Source organism: Ambystoma mexicanum, chromosome 2p (genome assembly GCF_040938575.1).
Source record: "Ambystoma mexicanum isolate Mex_15411 chromosome 2p, UKY_AmexF1_1, whole genome shotgun sequence".
Lineage (NCBI taxonomy): Eukaryota > Metazoa > Chordata > Amphibia > Caudata > Ambystomatidae > Ambystoma > Ambystoma mexicanum.
Window position 1 is genome coordinate 1370216443 of NC_090923.1, and position 17674 is coordinate 1370234116.

The 17674-nt window shown below is 44.9% G+C and overlaps 1 protein-coding gene across 6 annotated transcripts in view; it reads left to right on the forward strand.

Moving 5' to 3' along the window:
- Positions 1-17674, forward strand: part of DHRS7B (dehydrogenase/reductase 7B) — a 461566-nt gene that overhangs the window by 173186 nt on the left and 270706 nt on the right. The window lies entirely within an intron of this gene.

Genomic DNA, 17674 nt, shown 5'->3' on the forward strand with positions numbered 1-17674 from the left:
TCCTCGAGACAGTTTTCTCTGGCACAATCATGCAAGTCAGCCAGACCTTGCGCGAGGTGACTCTTCTTGTTTTGGCCATATCTGACCTCCACAGGAAAGCCTTGCATTCACAGAATCCAGGAAGTAATTCTGGAATTACTCACATTTCCGGCCCGGATTCTGTCACTTTGGAGATATTGCAGAGGCTGGTGTGGAGTCTCCACTATGATGTGTTCCCCCTGGATAAACGGGCGGTAATTCTTCAATGCCCACACCGTTGCCAGGAGTGCCTTCTCACAATCGTTGAATTTTTCCTCCACAGAGGATAAAGTTTTGCTCGCATAGGAGATTACTTTATTGACCTTGTCATGCTTTTGGTATAATACTGCCGTCAAGCACGTATTAGAGAACCCCGTCTCCAGGAAGAACTCCTTGTTTCTGACAGGGTAAGCTAGGCAAGGCGCTTGTGAGAGGCTTCTCTTGAGTTGTCTTACTGCCTCGGCTTGTTCTGGACCCCATTCCCACTTGACCCCCCCCTTCAGGAGATGAATCGGGGGTCTGGTGATCTCTGCGTAGCCCTCAATGAACTTTCTGCTGTAATTAGTCAGTCCAAGGAGGCTCCTTAGTTCCCGCAGAGTTGTGGGGTCTTTCAGTTTCTGAAGTGCTTCCACTTTCTTTTCCTGGGGGCAGAGACCCTGAGGAGTAATCTCATGCCCCAAGAAATTAACACGGGTTCTACACCACTGTGCTTTCTGAAAGGAAAGTTTTGCTCCGGCGGCCCTCAACTGCGTCAGAACATAACGGATCTCCGCTATGTGTTCCTCCACAGATGAACTTTTGATGAGGACATCTACATAAGCCAGGTTACCCCTCGCACCCAGGTTGGGCATGGCCTTATGTAGGAAAATATTGAACTCATTATCGGAGTTAAGGTATCCGAAGGGAGTCCGGGTCCATGTATACTGCTGGCCTCCAAAGGTAAAAGCCAGTTTGTATTGGTCCTCCCTACTGACAGGCACGGTCCAGTATCCATTGGTCAGGTCTATTGCAGTGAATACCTGTGACCCCTGGATCTGGGCCAGCCCTTGGTCAATGTAGGGGAGAGGCCATCGGGAAGTATGGACCCGTTTGTTGAGCTCCCTGAGGTCAGCACAGAGTCTCCACTGGCTGTTTGGCTTCAATATTCCCAGCACCGGATTATTGAAGGTGCTGTGGACTGGACGGATTATTCCCCGGGACTCAAGGTTCTTAATTATTTCAGTAAGGGACTCCATTGATGCGAGAGGCAAGCGATATTGCTTCACAAACACAGGAGTCATGCCAGGGTCCGTGGGGATTGTGGTTGTGTGGATGTCGGTGCGACCACAGTCATATGAGTCTACCGCAAAGAGATCTTGGAAATCCAAGAAAACTTGTTTCAACTTTTGCTTTTGTTCCAGAGTCACACAGGCATCAGCTAGGTTGACTCTCTCTTCCACCATCTGCCTGAAGCCTGGAAAGACTTCTGGTTTGGCTATTTCAGCGGCCTCCTCCAGCTGGGTGGAGAGGTCCCTGGTCAGAGTGCTGATTTGGACCGGAGGCTTCAGGTGGGAAAGGCAGCCCTCATGGACCTGAAAAATCACCTCATCCCTCCTGAAGTCACAAGTCACATCTTCCTTACCATAAGGGCAAGAAGTGTACACCAGGAAGTTCCCCCCATGCCGGGTAAAAATCCTGTCTGGTGTTGTATTGTCATCACTGTCACTGTCAAAGCAGTCCTTGGGGATTGGCCCTAACAGTTCATTACCTAAGTCTATGGAAAAATGTCGGTCATTAACCACCATTCCAATAATGGTGCCTGCGGCTAGAGTAATACTCTTCAAGTCGCTGTTATCCACCTCTATTGGAATGGTGTCATGTTCTATGTTGACTAATGGAGTTGGGTTTACCCCCAACCCTTGCTGTTGGAGAGAAGCATTTAGATGTATATAAGCATCAGGGTTTTGCAAATATTGTCCTCTTTTAACTTTCACTTCCAGGGAGAATTGTCGGGTCCTTTCTGGGATGGTGACTTCCTCTTTGATCTGAATTTCAACTGCATAAGGTAGCAATTGAGCTGACCTAAATGCTTTTTCTGGATCATCAAAGCCCATGGGATTATCCGCTACTCGGGACCAAGCTTTGAAGTTTATTAGGTCCAAACTAATGGCAAAGCGATTGAGAATGTCACTGCCTAAGTAAAAGGCGGCAGGGACGTCTCGCACGACCCAACAATTATGGACTATGCTCTTGTTGCCAATGGAGATTTTGAGCATACACCTGCTTGGCAGGAGATGTTTGGAATTAGGCGCTTCCAGGTCCATTTCCCATTTGTCTATCAATTTGAATGTGGGAATGGCTGGATCTTTTGGGAGTTGGCGGAACATGGCTTCGCTGATGAAGCTCTTACCATTGTTCACGCACACTCGAGCGAGAACAGAGTCCTTCCCATCATTTAACTGAACAGGGATGAACAACTGCTCTCCAATTTGCTGAATATCAGCCAGGCTCTGAGCTGATTTCACATCTTTCTGGACTATAGGAGTGGGAGTTTCTGATTGTGGATTAGTATAGAATCTCAGAGTGTTTCCTTCCAGCGTGGAGTACCACTTTAGACTGGAAGGCAGGTTGATTTTCAGAAATAGAGAGGACCCTCCATCACCAGTCTGTTGTCCTACTGCTATTACCGTCACGTCTGGAATTTGGCTATTCTGGAAGTGAAAATTCTACTTGGTCAGATTTTTGTTCAACCATGTGGCAGGTGCCGTTTAAACTAACATGGTTGACACTCCGTTTTAATTTTATTGGTCGGCTAGTCTGGGTCCAGAGGACCTTGTTTACGCAATCTATTAGGGGTGACAACCTTCTCAGGAGGTCATTCCCTAGTAAACAAGGGGTGCCCTCTGGAGTCACAACTATGACTGGGTGTTTCAACTTGTGTCGCCCAATTTTAATGTCCAAATCTGCAGTCCCCTCAACGGGAATTTCCTTCCCGTCAAAGTTCTGGAGTTGTCCAGGAAGGGAGGTGAGAGGAATTTGGTAATTCTCTCCCCTTCCTGCATTCAGTTCGTCAAAGGCCCTTCTGGACAGAAGGGTAGCTTGAGATCCAGTGTCCACCAGTGCCAAAATTGTACCCTGCCCCTGTACTTGTACCGGGGCATAATATCTTCCCTCCTTCTCCTCAAGGGGGCACAGATAATGTACATTTTTGGACAACTGGTGGGCTAATTTTCTGGTTTTGGACATCGCTAGCGAAGAGATTTGGGCAGAATTCTGTGGAGAGCCTTGGGAATCTGAAAGAAAAATTTGGCAACTGGAGATCAGAGCCATTGTGGGTTCCCCTGGCTCCGGTTCTGGGCCGCCCCCCCCTTTTTGGAGGCAGTCACCAGGATGGGTTTGAACCAGGGGATTTTCTTGCTGTTGGTTCTGGGATGAGATGGTGGGCGGCGGTAGCTCAGTCTCCCCATCTCCCCAGTCTGGATTTGCATCCCTAGGGACCCATTTTTCTTTGCGAGGAGTTCCCCCCTCTCTGAAGGAGAAGATCCTTTTCCCAGGATCCTCTGAGGATCCCTCTCCCTCAAATTGGAAGATCTGTACCTCCTCCTCAAACTGAGTCTGTTTTTGTCTTTTGTTTCTCCTACCCCCCCTCTGCTCCTTAGGAGGCAGACTTTCAGGGGCAAGAGATTTTGTTTCCGGTTCCTGGGTTTCCAGGGGCTGTTTACAAGTGAGGAAGGAAGCTTCCTCCAAGGCTTTACACCCCCCTTCCCTTTGTGCCTCCTCCCTGGGAACCGGTGAGTTATCGGGGTGCTGCCCCCGTCATTGTTCTGGGGCACCAGGTCCAGAGTTGGGTGCGTTCTGCGCCGGCATGCCGATCTGAGGGTTCTGCTGAGCCCTCAGTATGTGACCCAGATCCCGCGCCATGTTTTGAACCTGGCGCTCTAACTGGGAAACCCGCTCAGGCTGATACGGGGCCCTGTTTTCTCCCCTGGGCTGATCCCGGGAAGGGTAGCTGTCCCTCCTCTGGTAATACCCCGGGTTGGGAAGATTTGGGTACCCCTCCACCCTTCTGGTGTGCTCTACCAAGTTCTGGTTTTCTTTTTGGAGGTCACCCCACCCCTGGAGGGCCAGGTGATTTTCTTCAATTTCCTTTTTTAAGTGGCAGACTTCCTGGCCTAAAGTGTCTCTTTCCTGACTGAGAGCCTGCATCTGTGCTGCCAGGTCGTCCCTTTGCCTTTGGAAGGCACCAGCTTTCTGGCGCTCCTGATCAAACTCTGCCTGGGTATCCAGGTCTTTCAGAATTATTTTGTTGCTCTCTGCCTTTTCCCGATCTAGGTGGCCTTGCAGGGTGACTACCTGCTCAGCACATACCCTGTTGAAGTCCAGTTGTTGCTCCAGCTTTTTCTGGCTTTGCAGTAGGGAGTCCAAACCTTCTTGGTGTTCCTTCTGCAAGGCCAGAAATCTGGTATCCTGTTCTGACTTTTCCTTTTGCAGCACATCCATATCCTCCTTTATTTTAGTGATGTACTGTCTGGTCTCATTTTCTGACTCCTGGCTTCTGTGCAGCCTTTGCTCAGAAGAGTCCAGATCAGATTGGGCCTTCTCTAACGCCATCTGTTGCCTTTTTGCCAGATCATGGCCTTCAGCACATTTATTCTGTATGGCTCCCAAATATAAATATGCCGCTATCCTAACAATCTTGTCGTGTTCATCTTTGGCCTTAGGAGCCATATATAGTTCACTCAGGGCCACATGTAATGGACCCTGATCTCTCCATAAGTCTGACCCTGTTTCAGTGGCCTGTCGCGTGATGGCCTGCAACCAGGCCTCCTGGCCCTGCTCAGCCCATTCACCTCTCACAAATAGTTTATGTAAGAAGTGCTCTCTGGCCATTTTCATATCTACCAAGGTCGTCATTCTAGAGATTGGTCTCTGTCCTGACTTACAGAAGTTAGTATTTTATTTTTGCAGAACAGAACTTTTCTTGGAGTGTCCCTTTTGAGGAATGCTTCACAGCGTAATGCAGCGTGGTGATCCGACTGGATGTATGTATCCCGTCAGTTAGCACACTGTATTAAGCTGCACAAGTGGTATTCTAACCCAGAATCCCGGCTACGAGCCCCCAATTTGTAATAGGATTCAATTCAACACTACAGCTAAGTCAACGCCGAGTCTATAATACTGAATGAAAACCCTTATTGATATAACTTTGTGTCCAGTTCATGCGTTCTGGATGACTACCCCTATATAACACCCCTCTCTTGGAATCCTCCTGACCCCACTGAGCCAAGAAGTAGTTCTGTTTTGCAAGTTTAAAGGTTTATTTGATAACTTAAACAATATATATTATATCACGCTTTATAATAAATTAATAATTGGATATCACACTTAATCTGGTATGATAAAGATTAACAACGGAGAATCTGGCACTAGCACACTTCTTGATAATCACTAAGGAGTTGACATGAAATGGATAAGATAGCAACAATACTTTTATGGTTTCCAATGGATGCAATGTGGAATGAAATGCAGTACAGAAAATAACTTGATAGGATTTCAGCAAAAGACAATGTAATCACTTTCTTGGACAATTCACCCCCCCTTTTATGCAATGCAAGGAAATGGAAGGAAGGCACACAATTCTCAGAAATGCAATTCAAATGTAATTCAGTTCACCCCAGCAAGCTTAGACTACAGAAGTTGAAAACACAGGCCCAAATGCTTTTAAATGTGCTGGAAATGAAGAGAAAAAATATGTTAAAATGCTTTTAATTCCCTCTAGGAGGTTCAGGGTGAGTGAAATCAAGTTAATATTAGTCCAGGCTCACTTTAGCAAGGATCTAGGAGTAATTGGTAGGTTAAACAAATTTTTGGCAAATGGAAGGCAAACAAACTGCAGATTTTTACACGTGGAGAAATTTGCAAATCACAGTAAAATGTCAAATCGCGGCTAAATTTGCGAATGCGCCGAGCGTGATTACAGAGGAACTACAAGGACTCTCACTATCGTGCTGGGGTCCTAGGAAAGCCTAGGATCTCAGCTTCCAGATGAAAGTTACTGCAAGTCTCTAGCACAAACGGTCACGGAGATATGAGCGATTAAATAAAGGTCGTTTTTCAGATTTGAAATTTTAAAGTTCAAAAAGACAAGTGCAGCTTGCAACTAGAAAATGACAAGTGACAGCTTTACAAATGACAGGTGACAGTTAGGAGGCAGTTCTACTTAGATTAAAATAGCTTGGATTATATTATTTTAACTAAGAGATTGGTTCTGCACAGTTTTCTAGGTACTCACAATATATTAGAAATATGCCTTGCCACGGATCTGGTCAGGTTTAGGACTGGACTCTGGTATCTGCACTTCACAGTGATCTGGGTCAGCTCTCTCTGGTTCTCTGGATTCTGGAGATTTGATAGATTTGAAGTCTCTATGTCTGCTCTCTGAAGGTTGAGGGAGGTAAAGTATGGATTTTCCGGCAGAGCTTCCAGCTGCAAATGGATTTGAAGGTCCCCATCTGTCCTGTCCGTCTGCTTTTATGTGTTTTTTTTAATGGGTGTGTATGAGCAGCATCACTAGCCAGCCCCTCTCCACTTATCATTGGCCAAGCTTTCATTTCTCCCCTGATTGGGGGAGCTAAGTTGTGCCAGAGTGATGTCATTTTACAGCCTGCAGAAAGTCCACTCCTCCTGTCAACTTGCACACAAATCTAGATTTGAACCAAATACATATTTTCAGAGGTACATATTGTTTTAAAATTACACGCACCCCTCACATATCACAGGAGGTATCCGCTGTTCAAACTCTGCTCTTCCTGGGAGCTTGCATTCAGAAATGGCAATATTTTGCACTTTTTAACTGGTTTGCGATACCGTACATTACCCCAAATTTACACACATGTGCGCAAGGAGTATGGACATTAGTTGATGAAGTGTCAGATTTTTCACATGCACACATTTTGAGTAATATCCTCTTTTCCGCTAAAACCCCCCTGAACATACCACCGGGTCCTAGCACGTCTTAAAATGTGGGCAGAAAAATCACAAGAATTATGGTATCATTTATAAAATTTTCACATGTCCGTACTATGAGTTATTCATCTTTTTAGAGTTATGTTCTGGCCCCAAAGGGGTGTGGTTTCCCCAAGCACAAGGTTGAATTTCTGGTTTTTCCAGTTCTGCCAAGCCAGCTTGCTCTCACAGGCAGTGCCCCTCCCAGCTTCTGCCAAGAGGAAGCTGTTTTACGACCTCTGTAATAAACCATCTGCCTGGGTGAAGGGGGTTGCATTGTTCAGAGCTCCTGTGTTCTGTGGGGCTCCCCCTAATTCAATTATCAGAGAGATGGCATATCCTTAGTGTGGCCAGCAAAAGGCAGATAGGCCTGGGAACACAGTTGTGACTCAAGTTTCACTCCTGATGGGGGTAGTTGCCAGGCAAAGTTCAGTTCCTTAAGCCAGTTTTTTTTTTTTTAGATAAAATGTCACTTCTGTTCCCCAGTTTCTGCATTCAAATAAACTAAACATTTTTACATATGCAGCTATAATGCTGATTCTAAGTTTAAAACTATGACATTTAAACAATTGCAACCTATGTGACACTCAAAAGTAGGTCACTAATTTCTTTTGAACATTGAGATTTTTAGTGTCTTTCAGTCCACATTTACTTAAACTGCTGAAATCCACAGCTCAGCCAGTCTTGTTATAAACCTTCAAGTCACTTCAGAATATAACTTTACATTGGATCCACCTCTCAGTAAGTCTTTCTTTGGCATGTTTTGGGTTCATTTATTCAGTTTTCTACAAAAAAGTAAAATCTGGTGGTTTTAAAACGCCGGCTTTTGGATAGTGGTGAGTACTGGTACTGCACCCCTTTTTGGGATTTAAGAAAATGAATTCCCAATAGTTATGGGTTTGCTTTTGGCAATCAGCATTGCCATTCCCAATGGTTTCAGACTACTGTGTGGGTAGTCCAATGGTGGTTTTTAGGCAGTGTCCTTCTGTGCCCATAACATCGGCAAAAATGAGTGGCAGCCTATTCTTCCTGCATTTCCCTGTACATTTTCTGGGAAACTCTGGCCATCATGATGTTTTCCATGTCAGTACTGCACAGTTTTGAGGTAGGGCTCGGATGCATGGGTAAATACATCCCACACAGTCAACCCTGGCGCCATCTGAGCAGAACGCTCTTGAGCAGCAGAGGCAGTAACCTCCTATTCAATCCATGCCATGCAATGAACAGCTGGGGTCTACATGCAGCAAACTCCTGAGATATACTTTAGTAAACAGTTTAGCTTTTATTGTGCAACTCGTGCGTGGACCCTCCATTACATCCATAATCTTGGATGTACATGTACATGTACGTCTCCACTTGTCTGTGCATGGAACTGGGTATTTTTTCATTAGTTCCCCAGGTGTCTATGCAGAGAAACTACTTCAATATCCATAGAGCTTTCCCTCGGCTCCCGAAGGTACAATCTCTGTGCGTCTCTGTAAAATGTAACTTTTTGTGCAGCTTAGCAGCAAACATTTTGCTTACTGTAATCTCCCTGGACTTGCATTCTGGCATACTTTTTGGATGGCGATTCGTACAAGTATTTGATTGGTGAGAGAGCATAACCTTTGGCTAGTGACGCATGGAAGCCTTTGGGTAGGTATGCAGCGTGTTGTCTTGCCATAGACAATTTACTAATTTGCAAGGAAATTAAATGTTCTTTTCCAAGTGTAAAATCCCTTATGGGAGTGAAACGTGACTTGCTACAGTGTTGTGGAAGGAGTTGACGTCTTGACAAATGTACAGTAAGCAGCCTTCGTCATGTTTAAATATAGAGCACTTAAATTAGCAGCCATTTCATCATATGAACAGATGGACCTGCATGCTGAACATGTGCAGCTGGTTAATGATGATCTCTTTATTGACGATGGTTGTATTCTGTTCTTAAAAAAAACTACTTCGGTTAACAAATGCAGGCCTTTAATACAGGTGTGACAGTAATGTTACATGTGGGCATTTGCAAATGGCATCAGTTTTACCACCCAGCACATTAGAGGGTTGGAGGTATTCCAAGGGAATGCCTCCCGATTACAAGAAGGAATACTGCCTTAAAACATTTACGCAAGAGATGCAGGTAAAAATGTGTGAATGTCCTGGATGTGTTTTTATTTTTGGTACTTGTGAAGGGAAGGAAGCTCAAGCACTTTTCTTCACTTCAGGAGGAAAATTAACTGAAGTCATAAAGCAACTGAAAAGGTTTGAGTCTTTGACCACCTTTTCACCCCCTTTTGCTACCTAATGCAAGGAAGGTACAAGAGCGACCGTGTTCTGTATTAACAAAAATTGATTTGTAGCGGTTGGATCTGCTACTGTATATAATACATGGCCATGCCCAAAATGAGGATTAGAACTGTTAAAAAAAATTCCAGTAATGCTTTCAGTTTTACCGAAATATTGATGGTGGTATTTCGGTAAATCTGCATCAGTTACTGCTTTGCAGGCGGTATTCCTGTAATCTGGCACAGACCCTCAGATAATCTGGTGTTAACTGTAATTATAGCTGGTAATAATCCAGGTTAAAAAAAAGATCCTATAATGTGATATAAAAAACGCTCCCCTGCAGTTTAAGAAACGTAGAATCTCTGTGTTCAGAAAAATGCTAAAGACTGAACTTTTCAACTAGAACGCCGAACATATTGTCTCAAACTCTGTTCCTCTGTAACCTCAGAACGCCCTTTAACAATGTTCATTACTTCTGTGATCTCTGTTTTTTGTACTATTAATTTCTAATGTTTTGCCCTAAAACCTGCAAAGTGAACATTCTGTAACAGCGCCACGATGCCTCCGGGCTGCTGGGTGCTTTATAAATCCAAATAAATAAAAAAATAATGTGGGCCATAACGTTACAATCGATATTTCCAAAAGTCTCAGGTGAAATGACTAGTTTTAATGAATGAGATGCATGAAATGCTTGCTAGACTGTCAAACAGATTAGGTACAAGAAACTTCTGAAAAGCCCCGACATTAATCACAGGCCTCAAAAGATCAATAAAATCCTGACAGACCTGCTAGTCGAGTAACTTAGTTTATCTACTCAGTGTGGAAGGTCAGAAGGAGGCAGACTGATTAGCCATTTCACTGTTTTATTAAAAAAAAAGTGTAATGCTTATCTTTCCCTATACTATGAGGCGTCCCTACCTAGCAAACTTAGCTAGCGTACTCGTCAGTCGTTAGTGAATGTCTTTAACATAAATGGTCCACCGTCCCAAACAAACCTTTCCTGACCCTACCACTACCTTAATAACTGAGAACCAGGAGAATGTCTCCCTTCACCTGGGTTTTTGGTTTCCCAAAACTTCCCATTCATTATTTGATCTTTAAATAGTCTCTGGTGACCCTTTTTATCAGATCATATAGTTCCTTTAATACTTTATTGGGGGTATCTTCCGTCTCTCGGTTTCCTCTACTAAGATTTGTCACTTTCTCTTTCCAGGGAAAATCTATCCAATAGTTAGGACTTTATTCTTTATTATTTCTTTCCTTTTTACATACTTCAGTTTTTGGTTTCCCACTAGTCTTTGTTCTTGGACTTCTATCCTATTCCAACCTTATTCTCATGCTTGTCTTTTATGACTTTGCTATATTCTTGGATTGGGCTTTGTTTACCTTGATTGATATAAGTTTGATCACTCATTGTTCTCATTCACTCCTCTTTGTAACAAAGTTATAATGTCTTTCTCTCGACTGGGATGAGTATGATCATTCTAAAAATGATTCTCTGTCCCCCTACCGCGTCTCCCGTTTTCTCTATTATCTTATGTACTTAGGTATAACATCACTGGGTTTCTTATTCATTCACGGTCGGTTCACTCTCTCCAGCTTGGTCTCCTGTGTCTTTTCCTCCATCTCTTTGTGGTATGTGACCGTTGGGTATTTCATGTTCTGTCTTGTTCCGTGTTTGCTGGTGCACAGTGGTTTTGGCATTGTTGCTGGCACCCTTGGTCCAGCAGGAGTGTTCTATGGTCACGCCACCATTCTCTGTCCCTTTCTCTTTGATTTAGGACACCACCGCCCGGCTCAGTTTCATTGTCTCCTTGCTACGGGTTGTAGCTTGTCTCTCTGCTTCTTGCACTCTCACAATTCCTAGACGCTGCGTGTCTCACTTCTCTCGACCCACCATTCAAACCGTTTTGTAATTCGCTAGTTTTCCCCTCGCGTCTCCAGGCTCCTCCCTTTCCAGGACTCCCATAGCCATCGGGCTTCCCCAACGCAACTCCTTGTCCCCTTCGCTCTATCTCAAGTGGCTTTGGTGCTCCTCCGTATGCCATGTTCATCATCCCAGATGAATGGCAATTTATATTTAAAGGAAGATTTACCATTTCCTGTTGACAATAACACATTGTTTTTTTCTTCATGGGAGTTTTCACAGGAATGGCTTGGAAGAGGTTATTTTAGAATATCTTTTAGGGAGTTCCTCACAGGAACGGGGGTCCTTGTCCCCAAAGGGGAGTCTCTCCCGGTAGTTCCCGCTTGCCTCTAGCCCTAGGGATGGTCCCCTAGGGATGGTATTGCAGAGCAGGCTCACATCCCTAGCCCCCTTGGGGAGAAGGGACGAATTCTCGCGATTCGTCCAATGAGCCTAAGAGAAATAAAGTCAACCGATTAACTTGATGGAATCATTTTATTTGTAGTAAAAAATGAGGGTGACAGTAATGTTAATGTACCTTTTCAATAGTGTGCTTCTCCTGGACATGTTGGGACACAGTTTCCTTTAGACTGCAGAGGCTACACGATCTGCCGCATGTCAAGTGCAATTATGCAAGGCTAATATAGATTTACAATACATATGGGTGACCGGCTTAGAGTTTGCAATAGCTTGTTGGTACGAATTGGGGTTAGAATAAGTTAAAATGTTAGGATTTGAGCTAGGATAAATTATCCCATTCACAATGGACCATCAGTCCAAGCCCAAGATAGGGTTAGAGTGTGAATCAGTGTTTGGATTTATTAAACAAAAGAAGCTCTAAATAGTGCAGTATGTTACCAGAAAAAATCTGTTTGCCTGCAAACGGATGCAAAATTACATTAAGGAGTTAGTGCAAGTGCTAATTTCAAGAATCATTCCTTTGTAGCCCACAATTCAGCTGCTCGCTAATGATCTGTGCTACATTGCACAAAAGCAGTGGCAGAGGCATGCTGAAGAGGCTACAGGCCATTGCCTACAGTTGGTTCAATATACACTCATGAAAATAAATTGGCAATGGCATTCATAAACCTAAAGAAATGAACCAGGAATCTGCCGTCTTCAGGCTAACTATACTTGAAGGGTAACAATTTACTTATCCATCTTCAGACTCAACATTGGGTAACTTGTCTGCCCTCTCCCCGGGTAAGGGGTTGGGCGTGATGTGGCCTCAACAGCCAGGGATACCACAAGCACTGAGTTCCAATGCAGATGCTCCTTCTCCCCACTCCCTCGCTGCTGATCTATCTTTTTAAGAATGTACAAAAAAAGAGCCCATATGTCTGAAGTCTGTGTCGATGTTGCCATTATCCTCCTCACTTCCTCAGATTTCCTATATTATCTGTATGGCACAGTACTTCCAGTCGAAGCTCCACTAGTTTATTCTCTACGTTCTCGCTCCCCAAATTTAACCTGTTTTGGATTGTCCGATGCTGCCTAAGCAGTTGAGCTTGGAGCGTAGGGAGCTGAGACTATCACTCTGCTTCACTTGTGGTCTGGTGGGTGCCACCTAGGCTGCTACCAATTGCTGTGCTCAGCAAGCCTTTTCCCTCCATGGATACAGCCAATCTTACCACCCAGCCTCGATCCTGAGCTTCGGAAGCTCCCAGCTGCATGCACCACCAACGGAATACCATTAAACAAATCTGTTACAGACAGTGTTCATTTGTCAAACACCTTTCAATGCTTTTTTTCTCATCACTGGAGCTTGGGCTACCACGCCTGACACATTCTTGGGTTCAAGCTTATGAACGCCAAATAGTCCTATATCAACAGAGAATCTGTACCAGGACACATTTACAAACTGTGAAGGCATCACGAAGCAGCCACAGAAAGGTTAAAGTTTGTTCTACAAACTTTATTTAACTAAAAATGCAGGCGGAACTTGCCCTATGCTAATGTGGGGATTCCCCTACCTAAAGAAAACTAAGGATGGTTTGTGGCAGGAAGTTCTAAGCAAATGTCTGTCTGTGTCCAAAACCTATACTTGCCCTCGCATCTAACTGTGTACAGCGTGTAGGGAAGTCGGCACCAAAATAAGTAGTGCTCAAATAAGGGTTCCGAGCTTCTTCCAGATCCTGGCTTGTAACCAGCTTTCCCAAGTTCAAGATCGTTCATTAGCCACAGGGGTTCCCCTCCCAAGAGTTCAAATCTTTCAGCTTTTCAAAAACACAATTCCTTAGGACACTTCCCTGCTCTTCTGATATGGTTACCTTTCAAGAACACAATTCCTTGCAACACTTCCCAGCTCTTCTGATGTGGTTACCTTTCACAAAACACAATACCTTAGGACACTTCCCTGCTCTTCTGATATGGTTATATTTCACCAATTCACATATGTAGCTCAGTTCCTTGACTTTAAATCACATAAAGTTCTTTTCAACTCAAACACAAGCTTCTTTATGCTTTCATTGGCTTTTCCATATAGGGGTGTACTCGGTGTAGGCGCAGTGTCGGACCACACGTTCCACCCATTACAGATCATACAACCGATACAGCTTTCTTGCTGCTTTTCCATCAACATGTGGCCACTGCTTCAGCTTGACAGTGGTGTTTGATTCATTCACAAATATCACACCCTCTTGACATTGCCTCATGGCTTGGTTTGCCACCATGCACTTGCACTTTCTTATATTCTCCTGGCTCTTGCCAATGCTTGGTTTCTCATATTATACAGTTCCTTGAATTCTCTTGGCTCTTGCCAATGCTTGTTTTCTCATATCATACAGTTCCCTGTATCAGGAATTTTCACAAACTTTCACCCATGTCGGTATTAAAACGTGCTTAATCTTGCTTTCACTTGAATCAGTATTCAAACAAATACTTGCTTATATTCAAATCAATCTTCATTGCTCGCTTTGTGTGCTTGCCTGCCATCCTGTTCCCCCTGCTTGCTATACTCCTCATTTGGAGCTTTTGGTTGTCCCATGAAGTCTTCCGCCACCACGATCCCTCTTTCTCGTGCGGTGCCTCGCATAGTCTTCCAGCGGCTCTCTGTGGCTTCGCTCACGCAGTGATGCTTCTCCTGCAGCTTGGGATTCACACGACCGCTTCGCTTGGCCATGCCAGTCTCCCTCTCGTGGTCCGCAGCCAGCCTCCAGTGTCCTTCAGCTTCGTTTCCCGCTGCATATATTCTGCATCTTCCAAAGGGTCTCAAGCCCTCCGCTTGTCAAGCTGATTTTCCAGAGACGTCTGCTTTCGCCCAGCAGACCGTAGCCCTGCTTCCACGGCTGACTCCATTTCCACAGTACAACCTAGCTATCAGAGCCTTGCCACATACAAGTCTCCCATCCGCAGAACTCCTATCAGTGAAACTAACATTATCACCTTCCCAAACTATACTCATGCACCTTATCTATCGGCCCCCGGCCCACTGTCATCCTTTTGAAGATGACATCCTGGTCCTCCTTTCTACACACACTAAACTCGGATCCAAAACCATCTTGTTAGGAGACTTAAACCTGGGCCTCCATGATCCCAATGACCATCCTTCCCTGGCCATCGACAACACTATCACGAACCTAGGCTTCATACACAGAGTCCTAACACCCACCCACTCAAAAGGCAGAACGCTTGACTGGGTCTCTGATCTCAACTGTTCCATCGCCATCACCCAAAACAAACCAGTTGCCTGGTCAGATCATCACCTGATCCTGTTCTCCATCCCGGAAGCCACCCCAGTTAAAACCACATTACCCCCCTCGCTCTACAGAAATTGTCGTGATATCGCGCTAGATAATCTCCAGCCCCTCATTAGTGATATCCTGATTGAATCCAAATTCAACAATCTCACCCCCCACAACATGGTAGACCTATATAACACCCTCAAATCTGCCTTAGACAGCGCAGCCCCCCCTTAAGCTCAGGAAAGCCAAACCTCTCGCCCATCTTAACAAATGGTTCACCCCCAAACTAAAAAAACTCAGGAATGCAAAAAGAACAGCCGAATCTATTTGGCGCAAAGCACCTTCAACTTTAAACAAAATGGCCTTCACATCAGCTTCCTCCATCTGTAAAGTGGCCATACTTGCCGCAAAAAGACACCTACAATTGCAGAATCCAAAATGCCAAATCTAGATCTAAAGAACTCTTCAGTATACTGAAAGAGCTTGAATCCCCGGCGCCTCCCGCACAAGACTGCAACAAAAATGCTGATGGTGCACCAAAATCCAACAAGCCCTCGCAGACAAAATAACACTACTCCAAAATAAGATCAAAGCAAAAAAGGCTAATCCCACAGGCTCCCAGCCCACACACTCTACCCCTAAGAACTCCTCCCACACTTGCACTCCTTTCTCCTTCTCACAAGTAACCCCTAAGGAAGTAGAAGCCATCATAAAAAGCCTGAAACCTTCCCACTGCCAAGGTGACATATGCCCTGCCAAGATTATCAAGGCTGGAGCTAAAAACGTAGCCCCTTTCATCGCCTCCCTGATAAACTCTTCATTCTCCTCCAATCAGGTTCCTATTAACCTCAAGGAAGCCAGGGTCATGCCTCTCCTAAAAAAAACCTAACCTTGACCCAAATGTCCCCACCAACTGTAGGCCCATCACTACCGTACCGTTCCTTCTAAAAATCTTAGACCGGGTTGCATATCTGCAAATCCAGAAACATTTAGAGGAAAACAACCTTCTTGGCCTTAGGCAATCTGGCTTCAGACCCAGACATGGTACGGAGACAGCACTTTTGGATCTAAAGATCCAAATGGATGAGGCGAAGGATAAGGGTAAGCTAGCTATCCTCTTACTACTCGACCTTTCTGCAGCCTTCGACCTTGTCGACCACCAAATCCTAACCGAGCACCTTACTACAGCTGCAGCTTTCTCTTCCAACGCCACCGACTGGATTAAATCTTTCCTAGATGACTGGACCACCAGAGTGTTCTCTTCAGCCTCAGCTGAACCGACTCCAATATCGTGTGGTGTGCCTCGGGGATCCTGTGTGTCACCCACACTTCACAATATCTTCACGAAGCTCCTCTTTGACCGCCTGGATAACTTGGGTGTCGTCTACACAAACTATGCAGACGACACTCAAGTCCTCATTCACCTCACTGGTTGCTACGACCAGGACTCCAAATTGCTAAATAGCATCTACCTTGAAATTCAAGCCTGGATGGCCACCAATGGCCTCTGCCTCATGATGATGAGACTGAGTTAATGATTGTGGGCACTCAGGCTCACCTGAATAAACTCAATCCTAAATACTCCTCTTTCATCATTGATGGCAACACAATCAGCGTATCTAAAGAGATAAAAACGCTGGGGGTTTACCTCGACTTAACCCTCTCAAAAAGCACGTCAATAGCATTGCATCCTCCACGGCATATACCAACAAACTGATCTACAGCTGTAAAGATTACCTATCCACAGCTAGTTGCCCAACACTGGCCAGAGCACTTGCCCTCTCCAAAATTGACTATTGTAACACACTCTTCCTCGTTTCTTCAGAACATAACCTAAACAAGCTCCAGGTTCTCCAAAATAATTCACTTAGAGCCGCACTCAGCCTCCCCAGATCATGTCACATCTCCACTCATAGACAAGACGCTAACTGGCTACCCATCCGAGAAAGAATCACTCTACGCACCCTGGCCATCACATACAAATGCCTAACACTGCCCCTAAATACCTGGCAGAAAAAGTCTGCATCCACCAACCCGCATGCTCTACCAGATCTTCTCAGTTCCTGACTAGTGGTCCCTAGATTCAATCTTAAGTCAGCAGGAGGAGCCAGTTTTCCAGTACAAGCAGCCAAACGCTGGAACTCCCTACCCATACCCATCAGACAGAATCCCTCTTTTCTCACTTTTAAAGCCAACACTAAAAACTGGCTGAATACAATGCATTCATCATAATAGCATTTACTACCCTGTTGCACTTCTTACCTGCATCTTATTGTTTGACCCACCTGTAACCAGGGTCCATTTGTTGATATATGTTCTGACTACCGTTATCCATGTCTGTAACCACAAGTTTTTCAAGCGCCCAGTTACTCCAGAGTTTGGTGCGCGATACAAATAAACAAATACAAAAAATACTTCCTGCTTTTAAAGTTCCTGCCACCATGATTGGTCTAAGAAGCACTAGACCCCTCCTCGTCCCAGTACACAACTGATTCTGTGTATGTGTGTGTCTTAATAAAATTAGGTTGTGTTTTTCTAGTTGGTCTCTTCCTCGTCCCAGTACCGAACTGGTGTTTCTTGGGGAATGTTTTAAGGGAAGAACAGGAAAGGGACTACCAATAGCCTATAAAGGCTTGAGGGACAGAGGACTCATTATGAAAGGGAAATGGGGGGGATACCATGTCTCACCTAAGGACGTCTCCTCCGCCCAGGTGATCCTCCCTCGCATATCCACCTCCAGGGTAAGGCTCAAAGAGCGATGGCCTTTCCCTGACCACCCGAGAGGAGGATACATGGGGAGGAAATGTGAGGAGGCCCTCAGGTT